Source organism: Piliocolobus tephrosceles, chromosome 17, assembly GCF_002776525.5.
Source record: "Piliocolobus tephrosceles isolate RC106 chromosome 17, ASM277652v3, whole genome shotgun sequence".
Classification (NCBI taxonomy): Eukaryota; Metazoa; Chordata; class Mammalia; order Primates; family Cercopithecidae; genus Piliocolobus; species Piliocolobus tephrosceles.
Genome location: NC_045450.1, coordinates 73,101,844 through 73,115,888, shown reverse-complemented (window position 1 = coordinate 73,115,888; position 14,045 = coordinate 73,101,844).

The window sequence follows — 14,045 nt, the reverse complement described above, 5'->3', positions numbered from 1 at the left end:
CATCCACACATTCATCTACCCATCCATCCATCAAACACTCACCCATCTATCCACCCACCCATCCATCCATCTGCTCACCCATCCGTCCACCCGCCCACCCACCCATTCATCTATCCACCCGTCCATCCTCCTATCCACCTGCCCATCCACCCATCCATCCATCCATCACTCACCCATCTGTCCACCCACTCATTCATCCATTCATCCAGCCATTACCTGCCTATCCATCCACCCACCCATCCACCCTTCTACCATTCACCTACCCATTTATCCACCCACTCACCCATTCATCCATCTACCTGCCCATATCCCCATCCACCTATCCACCTGCCCATCCATCCATCCATCCATCCACCCACCCACCCACCCACCCTTCTACCCATTCATCCACCCATCTATCCACCCACTCACTCACTCATCCATCCACCTGCCCATCCCCCCAATCTACCCACTCATTCACCCACCCATCCACCCATCCATCCACCAGTCTTTACATTTGTGTCAGATGCTGTGTCAGGCACTGGGCACACAGTGATGTGACAGATTCGCAACCTTGGGCTGACCAGAAAGTCAGTGAGTCAAGAAATTGCTGCAAATGAGGAAGTTACAGCCCAGAGAGGTGGTGTGATGGGCCCAAGATCACACAGCCCACACAGCCACGCTGAGATTTGAAGGCAGGACTGCCTGTAACTGTGCTGCTTCTGTGCTGAACAAAGGGTGGCCCTGTCCCACTGCCTCCACACCCTGTCCCTCTGTCCTTCCTATCCCCTGGGGTGGCCCTGCCTCTGCCTGCTCAGCTTGCAGGCAGAACTTGGCCATACCATCCCCTTTCCTCTGTCCCATGACAGCAGGGACATTTGCCTGCAGCACCCTGGGGCACTCGAGGGCCAGTTGCCAGCTCTTCCTCCAGGAGCCTGGGGACGTGTCCCAGTCCTCGGACCTGGGGTGGGTGGGCATGGGGGTGGCGTGTGCCCCAGGCCTTGGGTTCTGGCCCTGCCCAGGCTCTTGGCAAAGCCCCTTGGTGCCAGCCCATCGGTGTGGGTTACAGGAGGCCGGACCCCTTTGAAGTCGGGAGATCCTATCCCCCAGATCCAGGGCTGGCCCCAGGGAGACCCCGGAGGAGTGTGAGCGGCTCCTTTTCTCTCAGAAACAGGAACTGGCCCCTCTTTAGCCGGCCAAGTGCTCTGGTAACTCAAGAGCGGGTTGGGGTGGCTCTGGCTGGGGGTGTGGGGGACGCCTGTGCCTGTGAGGAGGGGTGCCCCTACCTGGGCTCCTGCCCCCACGTCTCTGCCCCACACCTGGCCGCTGCTCCCAACCCTCTTCCCCTCACCTCCTCTTTCAACCTGCTCAGTTTAAGCCTCCCTTGAGGGTCAGGTTCTCCCGATCCGCCCCTGGCCCCACCCCTGGCTCTTCCTCCCCAGCCGCTCGCTCTGCTGGAGAAGATCCCTTGGGGTGCCCCTCCCCTTTCCCTTCTTCCCGACCCCCACTCGCTCCTGGCCGACCATGCAGGTGGCTTTGGGGCTGGCTCGACCTGGGCTTGACTCTCAGATCCGGCACTCCCTGACTGTGGGATCCAGGCCTTGTCCCAGCCTCTCTAAGCCCATTTTCCCACCTGTAAAATGGGGATGATCAGAGTCTTGACCTCACAGGGTGTGGTCAGAGGGTTAAACAGAACAACGCAAGCCACCTTATGGAGCACACAAACCAGCACACAGTGAGTGCCCCGCAGACATTTGCTCAGAAGCATGGCATCCCTCTTCCAGGAAGCCCTCCTGGATTGCGTGTGGTATGAACTCCTTGGGCATGTGTCTCCATGATCCCGCAATTCTCAAAGGGTGCCTGTCCTTCCACATCCTGGTGGCCATCCCCTGGGGACCGGGAGCCCTGCACACTCGGCTGCACTGCCCAACTGGAGTGCCACTGTCCAATCGGGCCTCCTGGCCTCAGTTTCCCCAACTGTAGATGGAGGTTGAATCTGATGGGTCCTTGGGCCTGTCTGTGACACCCTCATATCAATGCTCATGAAGTCCCACTCACAGCCAGGCATCCCAAGCAACCCGCTCCTCCTCCTTGTGAACGGTCCTGGCCCCTTCAGCTGCAGCCGTCCCTGGCTTGGGGCAGGCTGTATTCTCCTGGTTGTTTCTGCTGTTGTCAGGGCTGGCCCATGCCTTCCCAAACAGCAGGCACTGGCTCTTCCTTTCTTCTCGACCCCTCTGTGGGAAGAGCGGAAAGTGTGGGGTTCCTGGCGAGGGGGAGAGCTGCCCTTCTTCCCCCCGTCCCTGTCCGTGGGAGGGGAACCTGGTGCACACGCCCTGTCTTCCCCACACATAGTACCTGCGAGTGGCCCCTGCTTTCCGGACATGGCACTGGGGAAGGACGGCATGGCTGAGAACTGGACCTGCAGTCGGGATCTGGCTCCCACCTGCGGTCAGGGTCTGCCACTGTGTGCTGTGTGACCTCAGGCCGGCCTCCACCCCACTCTGTGCCTTCTGCCCTTTGGCAGAGGAGGGCATTGGGTGAGACCCACAGGCCCCCGAGTCCTGCCTGGCTCAATCCCAGCTCCAAGGCCCTGGCCTGAGAGAGAAGGGTGGGCACTTAGGGCCTTCTGGGTGACCTGAGCGGCTGCTCTGATGACATGACCCTCAGCCGAGGCCTGGCCTTGGGTGAGGGTCTCTCAGGCATGGCGTGGGGGGCATTCCTGGCTGTTGGAGGAACGGTGAGGAGGGGTGGAGTGCTATTGAGGGGGCACATGGCTTCAAGGGGTGGGGCCAGCATGGGCTTCGGGGGCAGGGAGTGTGAGGCTGCTGGGGGTCAGGGAGGTTGTCCACACCCAATCCCAGGGCCCCACCTCTCCTACCCTGGACACCAAACAAGGGCCAAGAAATATGTGCCATGGGGTGGGACTGGGCTGGGAAGAGCAGCTGAGCTTCCAGGCCAAATGGGGGAAACTGAGGCTCACAGAACCTGCCCAAGGTCACACCGCAAGTCTGGAGAGCAGAGCTGGGGTCAGGATGTTGGCCTCCTGCGCTGAGCTCTCCCGGTCTGTTTGGGAGGCACCAGCCCGTCCTGGGACCAGCTCGGTCCACTCTGTCGGTTCTCTCCAGCCTCTGGCTGCCCACCAGGGCTGAGCCTGCCCGAGCTGTGTCACCCTGGGCACCATCCCCTGCTGTCTGCACCCCCTTCCGTGGCTTGGCACGGCCCCTGCAGCCAGCTGGCCTCACCCCGATGGGTGTGGAGCACAAAGTCAGACGCCATGTGTGCCAGCACCGCTGGGCAGGGGCCTCCGGTCCCAGGTCACCCGAGACAGCGAGGCTGGGAAAAGGGAGGAGTTCGGCTATGTCCACAGCCTCTGTGCCCCGGCCTTCATCCTGAGCATCGTGTCTGCCCATCACACCCACCTGGCCCCGTTCACAGCGTGGCAGGCAGCCAGGCTCACCCCAAACCCTGGCGGAGCCGAGCAGCCCAGGAGAAAAGCAGGGGGCCTCCCGTCTGCAGTCCTCGCCATACGGGGCCGCAGCGCTGGTGCCTTCTGACATTTATTTCACAAACATTCTCCTTTCCTTTTGCTTCAAACGCTGCTGCTTTGCTTAAAAACTATCTGTTACCTGAGTGCTCAGATAAACCTTTGCAGGTAAAATTATATCTGAGATATGGCCTAGAGGGTACGTTTAAGAATACGGTGCAAATTATCAGCTGCATTTATCTTAATTACTTTGGGGGAAAGTGGAGGCCGGTGTTGGAGGGGCTGGGGAATGGTGTTCGTCCCACCTTATCGGGGTGCCTATTTGAGATCCTTTAACAGGAGGGAGATAAGGGGGCACATGGAAAGAAAATGATGTCTTCGAAAATGACAGGGAGGTGGCTAGGGGCTGTGGGGATTTGTGCTTAAAAGACGGAGCCCTGCCACCCACTGAAATTGCTGAGAGCTGGCACACGGCAAGAGGCAGGTGAGAACGGCAACCCCCCCTTCTCTGCTGCTCTGTGCCACAAAGGCCAGTATTCAGGGGGTCATTACCCAAAAGGACATCAGGACCTCACCAGTGGCCAGGCCCCAACCCAGCTCTGCCCAGTCTCCTAGACAACCCTCCACAGCCTCATCGAGATGGGCCTTCAGCTCTAGCTCCAATGCCGCCTCCTCCAGGAAGCCCTCCCTGACCACAGAGCTGTTGCTGTTGGTCCCGGCTCTGTAGATAGTGTCCATTTACTGCTGTACTGTCCCGTCCTCACTATCGGCATCACACCAGTCAGGTCTTCTGCTCGCCCCCATCCTGGGCCTGGCAGGGAGTTGGTGCTCAGGAGCCCGGGGTGGGGGGTCCAGCTGGGGCAGCTGTTATTCCTGGGGTCTCTGGGAGCTGCTCCTCGAACCTGGGGCTCTAGGTTAGGGCAAGGGACCAATTCGGTGGGGTGCAGGGTGGGGCCAGGCCTCCCCTGTGAGCACACACGTGGACACACTCATGCACACATGTACAGGTGTGTGCACAGTTATGCATGCTCTTCCATGCACACGCATGAACACACGCTCATACATGTATACAGCCACACATGCACATGCACACGTGGGCTCACACACACTCCCTTGCCGGGCCGTGGGGGGCTTTGGGGCCTCATTTCTACAGGAGACTCTGAGAGCTCCCCAGCACCGGGAGGTGGAGGTGCTGTCCAGTAGAGATGGGTGTGCGACCGTAGCAGGCTGTCCAGAAATGACTTTGGAGACACAGCCTACCCTCTAAATGTAAATGCCGTACCCGAGCCCAGCAAATGCCAGCTGCCTCCATCAGCACATTTGTCTGAGGGTCCTTCTCCCCTGCCCAAAGGGTGTAGGAAGAAGGGCCATGTGGGGGGAGTGAGAACTGTCTGGGGGCCGCCCCGCCAGGCATCTGGCTTGCGGGGACTGGATTGGGATTCATTGGCCCCAGGAACCTTCTGGCGGAGCCAAGGTGAATAAAGCCAGGCGAGTGTCCCAAGGCTGAGACGGCTCGTCCAGGGCGTGGAGGCGGCAGGTGGTTAGAACGGGCGACGGTGCCCAAGCCCCAGAACCCACTTTAAAAACTAAAGAAGGGGGTGCCTTGCTCTCATTGGCCGCTCGAGCAGCCCTGCCTTGGATTTCTAGAATGAGGATCTTTGAGGGTATCTGGTTCAGTGTCCCACTTCACAGATGGGAACAGTGGCTCAGAAAGGGTGCGGGCCTGCCCCGGGCCACACAGCGGCGGAGCCTGGGTTCTCTCACCCCTGGCTTTGAGCTCCCGCTCAGTGATGCTCAGGGCAGGGTGGTTGGGGGCCTTGCTCTCGGCCTCCCGGGGAAGGAGCAGCCCTCCAGGTGCCAAGCAGCAGATCTGGAAAAGGGCAGACGGCGCCCAGGTGTGCCTTTCTCTCGGAGCTGTCAGCCCTCACCCTGCCACACAGAGAAGGAAGCCGAGGACCAGGGAGACTCCACGGGACCCCAGGAGGACGCCCTGAGTGGGTGGGTGGCTGACCTTGACCCGACAGTCCCCAGGCCCTGAGGTAGACCCTGACCCCAGGATACGCCCCTGCTCAGGCTCTGGTTCCCCCAGAGGAGCCCTGGGTCCCCTCCCAGGGAGGGAGTGCGCCGTTTCCCTGCAGGACCCGTCTGCAGGCTGGGTCCCGTGGAGGGAGCCCTGGAAGGGTGAAGGGTATGTGGCCCTGCGGGGTTTTGATTTTGTGGGCAGGGTTGTCACCGTCCCTCCCCTAAAACCACCGATCACCACCTGAGTGCTTGTTGAAGATAGAAACCGTCGTTATTCTCCATTACTCTTTCCCAGTGAAGCCCTGTGTGCAGTTTCTCTCGGTAATGGTGGTGCCGTCTGAACTGGCTTCTTTCAGTGGCCTTTTCTGGGGCCTACCCAGACCCTCTGGGTCAGAAGCTTCGGGCTAGGTCCAGAGCTTGCCTTGGCGATCCTGCCGAAGTCACACACCGCTAAGATTCCGCGGTGTGACACTGCGAAGCTGGTCTGGGTGGGCGGTCGGACGGGAGGCCTGGGTGTCTTCTGTCTTCCAGCGTGGGGAAGGCCCAGCAGGCCCATCTCACAGGTGAGGATGCCCAGGCTGCCAGAGCGCAAGCGAACTTCCAGCAGCCGCCTGGACTCCTCCCTGCCGTCAAGTGGCCTCCTGAGAAGGTCATGGCCTCTGGTTTTTGGGAACGGAGTCCATCCCACCTCGAGTGAGGTCTCTACCTGAGAAACTGGGACCGATGAGGCCCACATGGGGGTCACCTGGTCCTCCCAGTGCCCCAGCAGAGGTTTAATGAGCTGTCTCGTGAGTGACATGATTAATGGGCTTCTCCGAGGCCTGGTGGCTGTGTTAATTACTCTCCTGCCGCTGTGGGGTTCGGAATCATATCAGCCTCCTTTTTCAATTAAAAGTGATTATAATTTTACCTCCTAAGGACAAGAGGATTAGTGACGTGCCCGGGGTGGGAGCTGGGTGGGGATGGGGTGTCTGCACTCTGGCTCTGCAGCGCTGGGAAGTGAGCCGTGCTGGGAGGGGCCGGGCTGCGTGCCTGCTGCCCCGGCTGGAGGAAGGACGCTATGGGCACCGACTGTGTGCCGGGCGTGGCCTTCCCGGCAATCGGTCCAATGATCATGCCGGGCTTGGGAGCTACACGCCTGGAAGAAGCTGTCGGTGCCGGTTTGCAGATGAGGAAATGGGGCTCAAGTGTTAGTGCTGGGTTCCAGGGCACATGGCTTAGACGTGGGGCTGGGACGTGCACCCAACTCTGGCCACTTCTGGGCTCTCTTGCTGCTCCTGGACAAGCTGGGTCGGTGCCCTCCTGCCCCTGGAAGACATCCTGCCGGGTGGCCACCTGGAGTGCCAGCTGCGATTTTCCAGACGCTTCGCAAAGGGGGCCTGAGCGACGGGGATTCTCACTGACCTGCCATTCCCACACTGGGGGCTCAGTCTCAGTATGTTCAGCTGTAAAATGGGCACAGCACTGCCCCCGCTGCACAGGCCCCTGGGTTCCTAGGACACAGAGCCTTCCTCCCTCCTCCAGCCGGGGGTGGAGTCTTGCTGAGGTCTGAGGAGGGGCTTGGGGGAAGGGCCTTGGCTCCTGAGGTCCTGCGGCAGTGCAGTGAGCCATGGGCTGTTCAAGGCCCTGGGTGGCGGGCTGCGGTGGGGGCTCCCAGCCCCTCTCCAGGACCCTTGCTTAGCTGTGACCGGCACTGGCCTGACGGACCCTGAGATCCCGGAGGGCCCCTGATGTTCTGGGTGGTCACCGGGCCAGCACTGCCTCCTGAATCCTCTCGAGGCCCCACGAGGTGGTTCTGTTCCTCCCCATTGCTCAGAGGAGAAACCGAGGCTCAGAGAGGGGAAGAGACTTTTCCAAGGCCACACAGTGGGAAGCGGCACCCGGGACCGGAGTCTCTGCAAGGCCGAGGCAGAGCCCTTCCCTGTTGCAAGTGTCTCCTCAAGGCTACCTGGGTCCTGGCGTGGCTGACCCTGCTGTCCCCACTTGCTGTGTGGCCTCGTTCGTCTCTGGGCAGCTGGAAACCGGAGGCCTGGCCGTGCTCCCTTCGGCCCCGCCCTAACTGGCTGACCCATGGCTCTGGGAAGGCCAGGCTGGGTGGCGGTGGACGTCTGGACGGGGCTGTCCTGCGCGTGGACCTCTGGCCACAGTGGCCTGGCGAGGGGTGGCCCTGTGCCGCCCGGGCACTGAAAAGCCCTGTTCCCTGCAGTGGGGGAAGCTACCCCCCAACTGGGACATCCTCCTGGGTTTGGCCTGTTCTCGAGAGCAGGAGGCCACAGCCAGGACAGAGGAGGCCTCTATGGTGCCAGCCTGAGGCCACAGGGCCTGCCTCTCCCTCGGACCCTCCTGCTTTGGGGCCCGCTTCCAGGCCACAGCTTGCTCGCAATCCAGGGCAGCTCTGCCGGGTCTGGGGGCCTCTGCCCTCACGGCTCTCTCCCCGGAGGCTGCCACCTTTCAAATCCCGGCTCCGCAGCATCCCTGGGCCTCCGGCGACTCGAGTCTGTGGTCCCCAGGGCTCTTCAGAGTAGAAGTAAGGAGACCGTGGCCTCCTCCAGGCGCCCCCGAGGCAAGATGCCTTCACCCCGCGCCCACGTTTGTTCCCGTTTCCCGACGCCCAGCAGGCGTTTGTGTTGGGGACTGAAGCCCGGGCGTGATGGGATCCGTGGCCGTGTAGGACCTGGAGGCCTGTGGCCTGTGGGGAGCAGCCGGAACCCAGGTGGGGGCTTCGGGCTTCCAAGGTTGGACTCCACTCTGTCTTCCTGGGGACTTGGGATCTAGGCCCTGAGGGTGACAGGGTGTGGACCCACTGCAGGGAGCCAGCCCTGAGGGCCTGCAGCCTCCAGCTATCCTCAGGGAGTCCCAGACCCAAGGGTGTAGGGAATGCCTGGATGCTGAGGGTCCCAGACGGCTCCGCTGCATGGTCTGGGGGGTGTCACTGGCCAGGTGGTAGCAGGGCCCTTCTCCTCACTCCTCTTGGTAGAGGCTCAGGGTCACTGTCTCTAAGTGCCACCACTGCGCCTGCTTCCACGGCACCTGCCTCTACCGTACCTGCCACCACACGCACACAGCCCTGGGGGCTGGCCCAGTTGCTCTCCCCACTGTTGCAGAGCCTGTGGAGGCCTCTGTGGCACTGCCCAGGCGCTGAGGTATGGAGCCCAGGAGCTGGGATCTCCCTGGGTGCTGCACCCTCTGGACCACAGCTGCAGTCAGCACTGCCACAATCACTGCATTTCAGAGCTGAGAAGACTAAGCTCAATGCCCAGAGAGGCAGGGGTGGGACTGACTGAACCCCGTCTATAACTCTGCCTCCAGGACACCCTCCAAGGCTCGCTCCGGACGGAATCGCCTCTCCAGAGGCCTGAGTTCACTGGCAGGCAGGACAGCGGGACCCAGTGGGGCTGAGCAGGGCTGCCACAGAGCCCAGGGCTCCCCAATTTCAGAAAAACTCAGAAAACACATCTGTGCCGGGAAAGCCGTGGTGCACCAGGCCTCAGTCTGCCAGGGTGCCTGCTGGGCCTCTCCTTTGCTGTCTCCTCACTCCCGTGGTCCTTCCACCACCTCCAGGGCCCACAGGCAGGTATTTTGGGGGTGAAGGGAAGGAAGGGAGGGGCTGAGGGGAGAGACAGAGCAGGTCTGTCCTGGAGTGTCACTGCCCAGGCCGCCAGTCTCAGCACCCAGCCATCTCCAGCTTCTCTGCCTCCTCGGTCCTGGCCTCTCGTGCACACTGGATTGCAGCTGTCCCATTTATCAGGTGCATGCGGGGACCCAGATTTTAATCAGCTTTACGCACGACTATGGCCCCCGTGCCTTGGATAAGGTAGAGATAATGGCCCAGCTTTGTTCAAGGAGGGAGCAATGGGGATGCCACACCGCTGACACCTGGCCTGGTGACACTGTGGTGGGCCCTGGGTCTCTCGGTGGCCCTCCCACTCAGGTGGGGGTCACAGGGCTCCCATGCCCGTAGTTGGATAAGCGGCCACTGCTGCCCGGACCCCAGCTGTGGCTGAGGCTGCCAGGACACAGAGCACAGTGGCAGGCTTTCTGATTTTTCAGGAAAAGCCAGAAATCCAGGGTTTAAAGTGAAATCTCCCCATTTTAAAACTTTGGCAAGAATTCATGTAAAACAAGTAACTACTATGTGGGCCAAAGCCGTGGGCGTGGTTTATGGCGCGTGAGCATTCTCTCTGGACTGCGCATTTGCCAAGTGTCCCCACCCCGACGAGGTCCCCCATTCACCCACTCGCCCTTTCTGGTGTATTAACCGAGCGTGGGGACATTGCTGTGGATGAGACAGACTGACAGACTGCCCTTCCTTCTCCCCACTCCGGCCACATGCTGACATCCCAGGGGCCCAATCTGGGGCAACTCTAGGACGGAACAAAGGTCCCTGACTCTGTGGCTGGGTCTGGGCTGCTGTGCCCAGGAAAGGTCAAGGGTTTCTGGAACTGCCATTGAAGCAGGAAAAGCCTTCACTGGCAAAGACCTCATGAGCTCCGATGCAGCAGCTCAGAGAGGTTAAGCCAGGTGCCTGCAGTCACACAGCAGGCTGTGGAGAGTGCACTGGGAAGGTGGGCACCAGGCTGCGCACAGGCCTGCATGGCCAAGTGGGGCTGGCGGACGTGTGTTACCTCGGGCCTGGGACTGGAGAAGGGCTGGCAGAGGAGGGTGGGCCCGGGGCAGGGGGCCTGGTGGGCTCCTGATGGAGGGTGGGGCTCTATGCTGTCTCCTGCCTCCCCCACTGCCCCCCGCACCTCCCTGGCCTGAGGCTGACTCGGCTCTGGCAGGAGACCGAGGCGAGACCAACAGGGACTCGGGACCCCAGGTTTGCCAACAGGGGCAGTGGCCCTCAGCTCCTTCCCAGAGCCTTTGGCCTCCCCTCCCAGGGGCCCTGGCTGCCCACAGCCAGCAGCTGGACCTGGCCTTGCTGTCCGACACTGCACCAGGGCTCCATGAATACCAGGGTTTCATCTCTTCTGAGAAGGCAGGGCAGGCTGGTGGGGGCCCTGTGAGGCCCCCAGGATGCTGAAAGGAAGAAGGGGACCCCACACCTGGGGTCCCCTATGGCCCTGTTCAGCTGTGACAGAAAGGGAAACCAGGTGGGGGCCTCACGCACACCCTACAGATAAAGAAACCAAGCTCAGAGAAGGTGAGACACTCACCACGGACACAGAGCGAGAGGCCCCAGGCCCCAGAGCACTTGGGCTGGCATCCACCCTGCGCCACCTCAGGCCACTGCTGTCTTCTGCCCAGAAGATTTTGACACCTGTCTCCAGCTTCCTGGGGCTCCCTACACCCCATTTTACCTGAGGCAGGCTGAGGGGTCCTTCCAAAAACACCTGAGGCTGTACCCATGCGGAAGTGCCATGCTCACACCCACCCCTGCTTACTTGCACCCCTGCCCGCTCGCACCCCTGGCTGCTCGCACCCCTGCCCGCTCGCAGCCCTGCCCGCTCGCAGCCCTGCCCGCTCGTACCACTGCCCGCTCGCACCCCTGCCCGCTTGCACCCCTGGCCGCTCACCTGCCTGCCTGAGCCCAAGCACACACATCTCCTGCCCTTGCCCCTGCTGCCCCACCACCCCTGCTCGCCGCTCCCCCTGGACCACCCGCTGGGGCTGCGTTGGGCTCTGGAGCCCTCGGCCCAGCTGCTGGCTCGCTGGGGTCTGAGCCACCCCCACGGAGCCGCTCCCCTGCGTCTCTGTGTCATTGTCTGTGCGGCGCTTTCACCCTCTGAAGTTGTCATTGCCGAGGTTGGGTGGTGGGTGGGGAATAGTGAGGTGTGGGCCGAGGTGTGTCCCCCAAAAGCAAGTCCTAACCCCAGCACCTGTGAATGTGACGTTATCTAAAAATAGGGTCTTTGCAGATGCGGTTAGCTAAGAGGAGTCACACTGGATTACGGGGGCTCTACATCCAAAGACACGTGTCCTCAGGAGAGGCCCGTGGAGAGAAGACAGACACACGAGGAGGCCACGCGAAGATGGAGTGAGGTGGCCACGGGCCAGGAATGCCTGGGACCTCCAGGGGTTGGAGGAGGAGGAGGTGGGAGGGACCTTCTCCAGGGGCCTGAGCAGGAGGTGGCCTTGCCCACACCTGTCAGGTCATCACCTCACTGCAAACTTCACCATGAACTGCACCGTGAACTTCACTGTGACCACGTGACCTGCACTGTCAACGGCATCATAGATGTCACCGTGAACTGTGTGACCTGCACCGTGAACTTCACCGTGAACAGTTGGGCTTCCCTGATCTGCTAAGTCGCCTTCCTTTCCCCACCCCCACATCCAATCCATCAGCAGCTCTGCCTTCTAGAATCCAGCCTTTTCCAGTATCTGTTTTGAGCCCCCTGACTCTCATCTCCCACTGAACAGCCTGCATCCCCTTCCTGGGCTCTGCTGCACACTCTGCTTCACCATCTTTCAGCAGCCAGAGCTGGCCTGGGAGACCTGCGCTGGGCCCACCCCCCCCAGAGCCCTCGAATGCCCTGCCCTGCCCCCGCCAGATGGCCATCGCACCTGTCGCACTCAGGCCTCCACTCACAGGCCACTGAGCGAGGACCTCTGATCACCCTGCCCAAGCTGCCTGGACGCCCTGCCCACACAGGTGGGCCCCGGCCTGCTTTACTGAGCTTTGTTCGCATTTTCCTCACGCAGTGCTGCATATGTGTGAACACATGCATTTTGCATCTCCATTCAAAAGGTGTGCGTGAGTGCACACATTCATACAGCATGTGTGCGTGCGGTGCACATGGCCTATCAGGCGAATGTCCTCCACCCTGAACACCCAGGACCCCTCTCCAGCTGGCTCCCTGCCCCTGGTGAGCGTCTCTTCCTCCCACACTCCCAACTGCTGCCCTGCGCACGGGGGTGACCCGCCTGTGTCCTGGCTGCTGCCCTGACGACTCGAGTGACCAGCCTCTGTCCCAGCTGCTGCCCTCCCGCTTTCACATTTGTCCAGCCGTGCTCAGTCTGCTCATCCTCCAGTTCTCGAGTGTCTCTGAGGGAAGGATGGAGATCCTGCCTCCACCTCCATTTCATAGCTGGCTCCAAGAGACCTCATCATCATCGCCTCTTTGCAGGTGAGGAAACTGAGTCACCATGAGGTCAGGAACTGACCCTCCCTGAATGCTGACCTGAGCCCGGACAGATCACATCACAGGTGGGAGAGCCCCCAGCTCCAGGCCACACTCCCGGGGTCTCTGGTCCCATGACCTTCCCCACAGCAGTGGGGTCTCCAGGGAGAAGTTTCCTTGCAGGCCCAGCCTCAACCCCATCTCCCCTGCAGCTAGGGAGGGCCCCCTGCTGGGCTGACCTTCAGCCCACACAAGCCCCAGCTGCTGGCTTCAGAGAGTGAGGCTGGATAGGATACAGCAGAAAGCCCCTCCCTGCCCGCTTCCCTGTGAGTGTTTTTCTTTCATCATTTGGAGAAAAAGTAGGGCAGAAATGAAGAAAGAGGGATATCTGCCAGCGGCTGGAAAAGGCACTGGGACCACGTTTTCCTTCAATGGTGCACTGGGTGCTGGGCACAGGCGGCCCCTCTCTTGGTCCAGCTGGGGTCTGCAGGGACGGGGGCCAGGCAGGAGGGTCAGGGCCGGCTTGGGAAGCCCATGTGGCCCCAGCAGTAAGCCTGGAAGAGACGATTCCGGAAGAAAAGCGGGGAGACACCAATTCAGTCCTGAGCAGTCAGTGCTGGCGGGGCGTTGGCAGTCTGGGAGGGCATTCCTGAGCCTCGTGCTGACCCTGCTTCTGGTGAGGGTTCCACCGTGACAGCCCCTCCCTCTCATTCCTCAATCTTTTTCTCCTTCCAACTTTGTTTCTTGAAAACTTGCACTCCCTTTGTTCCAAATAGTACTAAGGGGGCCGGGCATGGTGACTCACGCCTGTGATCCCAGCACTTTGGGAGAACGAGACAGGCAGATCACCTGAGGTCAGGAGTTCAAGACCAACCTGACCAACATGGTGAAACCCCATCTTTACTAAAAATACAAAAATTAGCCGGGCATGGTGGCGGGCGCCTGTAGTCCCAGTTACCGGGAGGCTGAGGCAGGAGAATTGCTCGAACCTGGGAGGCGGAGATTGTAGTGAGCTGAGATCGCACCACTGCACTCCAGCCTGGGCAACAGAGTGAGACTCCTTTGCAAAAAAACACACACGAAAAAACAAAAGAAAGTACTAAGGGTGCTTAGGGAAAATGAGGCCAACACCATAAGAGGTTGAGACACAAACCACAAACCAAAAAGCTTACAGGAAGTCTAAGCTCTGAGCTTCCTGGCCACCAAGGGAAAAAGGGAACAACACACAGTGAACTTGTCTGTTCTCTGACCTGAGCAAGGGGAGTGAGTGGCCGTGTGTCAGACGCTCAGATGCCTGCACTCGTGTGACGCCGCGGGCACATACGTGCAGGCACGGCCGGGTGTGTGCACGTGGTTTCTATGTCCTACCTGTGATATTGTCTTAATTTGCACAAACCCGTACTCAGAGACAGAGTGGGCACCAGCAGGGCTCCACAGGAGACGCCCATGCCCTCAATTCACAGATGGCAGCCTCTGAGCACCAGCAGGGCCTGTGG